At 43.9% G+C, this 3,550-nt stretch overlaps 1 protein-coding gene across 1 annotated transcript in view; it reads left to right on the forward strand.

Annotated features, from left to right (window-relative positions):
* Positions 1-903: 903 nt before the first annotated feature.
* Positions 904-3,550, forward strand: part of ATOH7 (atonal bHLH transcription factor 7) — a 35,255-nt gene continuing 32,608 nt past the window's right edge. The window contains exon 1 of the mRNA XM_037733199.1: positions 904-1,378. The gene's annotated coding sequence lies outside the window, so the exon portion shown is untranslated. The remainder of the gene's footprint in view (positions 1,379-3,550) is intronic.

A 3,550-nucleotide genomic window follows, 5' to 3' on the forward strand; every position in this document is an offset into this window, starting at 1 on the left:
TGGGCATGGAAGTTATACCCCTACTGTGGCGATTTCACAATCCATCCCCATTTCTGCAGGAGTTAGCATCAGCAGCGTTGTTTTACCTTATGATAACATATCACAGGATCTACCAAAACCTCCTCTAAGCTTCCAAGGGTTTTCATGCTTCCGTGTCGGGAATTAGTAGTTACAACCTTCTCATGGCCTCCCCGTCTTGAGGGCTCCTGCCCCTTACATGTATCTCTCTAAGTTTCCTTTCCTTCCCCACTGACCCCAGCACACATAGTAGGCAACATCAGGACTGGGATCAGTCTAGGAGGGAGCAGCTATCTCCCTCCTATAGTGTCTCCGGGCGGGTTGTGTAATCAGGAAAGAGTTGGGTTAATATCTGGGACCCCAGAGGCAGGCTCTGTGAGGTTCACTGAACTGTAAGGCAGCTACCTCCTTGAGGCCAAGGCACTGATGGTGACCGCCAGCGCCTGAAGCCACACTGCTCCCATTCTGAATTCTGTCTCCATTTCTGAAGCATCACCAAATACAACCTTGAAATGGAAATTTTCTGCAAACTGTTTTTTTTTTTTTTTTTTTTTTTTTTTTCAGTAGCCCACAAGGTGATGATCAACTCATTTGCCCCAATCCCAACACACGATTTTAAAATTTGGGGTAATGGCCGGGCGCAGTGGCTCACACCTGTAATCCTAGAATTTTGGGAAGCTGAATTGGGTGGATCACCTGAGGTCAGGAGTTCGAGACCAGCCTAGCCAACATGGTGAAACCCCGTCTCTACTAAAAATACAAAAATTAGCTGGGCATGGTGGCACATGCCTGTAATCTCAGCTACTTGGGAGGCTGAGGCAGAAGAATCACATGAACCAGGAGGCAGAGGTTGCAGTGAGCCAAGATCGCGCCACTGCACTCCAGCCTGGGTGACAGAGCGAGACTCCATCTCAAATAAATACATAAATAACAATAAATAAATTAATTTAGTATAATGGAGAATTTCAGACAGAGAGAATAGTGCCATATAATGAACCACAGTGTGTCCATAAACAGCTTTGACAATTATTAACTAGTAGGCATCTAGTTTTGTTCCACCAATACCTTCACCTATTTCCCCCTACCCTGAGTTTAATTTAGAGTAAATCCTACATATTACTGTATATAGTTTCATTTATATTTTAGTCTGTATCTCTAAAATATAAGGTCTTAAACAATGTAACCATGATATCTTCATTACATGTAAAATAATAATAATTCTTTTTGTCTGTTTTAGAGACAGGGTCTTGCTGTGTCACCCGGCTTGGGTGCAGTAGAGTGATCACACCTCACTGTAACTTTGACCTCCTGTGTGAAAGCAATCTTCCTGTCTCAGCCTCCCAAGTAGGTGGGACTACAGGTGCATGCCACCTTACCTGGCTAACTTTTAAATTTTTTGTAGAGTTGGGGTCTTGCTATGTTGCCCAGGCTGGTCTTGAACTCCTGGCTTCAAGTGATCCTCCTGCCCCAGCCTACCAAAATGCTGTGATTACAGTTGTGACAGGTATGAGCCATAACGCCCAGCCTAATAATTCTTTTTTTTTTTTTTTTTTTTTGAGATGGAGTCTTGCTCTGTTGCCCAGCCTGAAGTGCAGTGCCATGATCTTGGCTCACTACAACCTCCACCTCCCGAGTTCAAACAATTCTCCTGCCTCAGCATCCTGAGTAGCTGGGTCTACAGGCATGTGCCATCACACTCAGTTAATTTTTGTATTTTTAGTAGAGACAAGTTTTCACTATGTTGGCCAGGCTGGTCTTGAACTCCTGACCTCAGATGATCTTCTTGCCTTGGCCTCCTAAAGTGCTGGGATTACAGGCGTGAGCCACTGCACCCAGCCAATAATTCTTTATTATACCAGCTATTTAATCAGGGCTCAAATTTCCCTGATCTGATTGCCTCAAAAATATTTTGAGAGTTGGCTTATTTGAAGATTCACGCATTGAATTTGGTTGATATGGTTCTAGTCTCTTATTCTAATTCTACAGATTTCCCTGTGTGTGTGTGTGTGTGTGTGTGTGTGTGTGTGTGTGTGTGTGTAATGCAGTATATTTGGTGGAGAAACCAATCAATTTTCTTATTCACATTCTTAATTCTGGATTTTGCTGATTGCCTCCCCATAGTCTCTCTTAACGTAATTCTCTCTCCCCTTAATTTCATGCAAATTAATCATTAGATATGGAGACCTAATAAAATCCAGCTTCCATTTTTTAGTAAGTATACTAGATGCTGTGGTTTTTCCATTGTGAGGCACATGATGTCTGATTCTGTTTTTCTCTTTTAGTGGGTTAACTGAACAACAGTTAGAAGCATTCACATAGCAGAGGCAGGTTATTCACAGACACGTGTATACCACCAGGCCTTGAGCAATGAACAATGAGGTAGGCGAGAGTTTGAGTCTGACCCTGCCGCCACTTCCCTTCTCTCTGTTGGCACTTCCTTCCTTACCTGGGTTCCTGTTTACACAGCCAAATGATAGGCTGGCTGCAGACTGGGTTCAGGGCATGAGTCCCAAAATATTTGAGAAAATAGCAGAAGCAGGAAGATCACTCTCACCTTTTCCCTGTCCTTTCCCCCCGAAGCAGGTCAAATGACTGGTGGGTGAACCACCTGAGGCTGGGAGTTCGAGATCAGCCTGGCCAACATGGTGAAACCCCATCTCTACTAAAAACGCAAAGAAGTTAGCCAGGCTTGGTGGCACATGCCTGTAGTCCCAGCTACTCAGGAGGCCGAGGTGGGAGAATCTCTTGAACCTGGAATGCAGAGGTTGCAGTGAGCCGAGATCGGGCCACTGCACTCCAGCCTGGGAGACAGAGTGAGACTCCATCTCAAAAAAAGAGAGGTGTACCCTTATACCTGGAGGAAAGGAATATCCTTTTTTTGTTATACTTTAAGTTCTGGGGTACACGTGCAGAATGTGCAGGTTTATTACATAGGTATACACGTGCCATGGTGGTTTGCTGCATCCATCAGTCCGTCATCTACATTAGGTATTTCTTCTAATGCTGTCACTCCCCAACCCCCCACCCCCCAACAGGCCCTAATGTGTGATGTTCCCCTGCCTGTGTCCATGCGTTCTCATTGTTCAACTCCTAATTATGAGTGAAAACATGCAGTGTTTGGTTTTCTGTTCTTGTGCTAATTTGCTGAGAATGTTGGTTTCCAGCTTCATCCATGTCCCTGCAAAGGACATGAACTCATCCTTTTTATGGCTGCATAGTATTCCATGGTGTATATGTGTCACATTTTCTTTTTATCCAGTCTATCACTGATGGGCATTGGAATATCCTTTTCTTTGAAGACAATAGGAAGACTCTGAAGAAACAGGCCTTGCAAAGTTCCTCAAGTTTATCATCATTAGATCATACCCCCTTGTGCAATCACACTTCTCCACAACTATCCATTTCATCAAACCTGGCACACAAAAGATGCAGGTTAACCTGTTTCTTCAGGTCTTCATCTCCTTGCGAAGGCTTCCATGTCACATAAAATGTATATTAAATGAATTTGTATGCTTTTCTCTTGTTAATCAGT

Source organism: Cebus imitator, unplaced genomic scaffold, assembly GCF_001604975.1.
Source record: "Cebus imitator isolate Cc_AM_T3 unplaced genomic scaffold, Cebus_imitator-1.0 Scaffold499, whole genome shotgun sequence".
In the NCBI taxonomy this organism is placed as follows: domain Eukaryota; kingdom Metazoa; phylum Chordata; class Mammalia; order Primates; family Cebidae; genus Cebus; species Cebus imitator.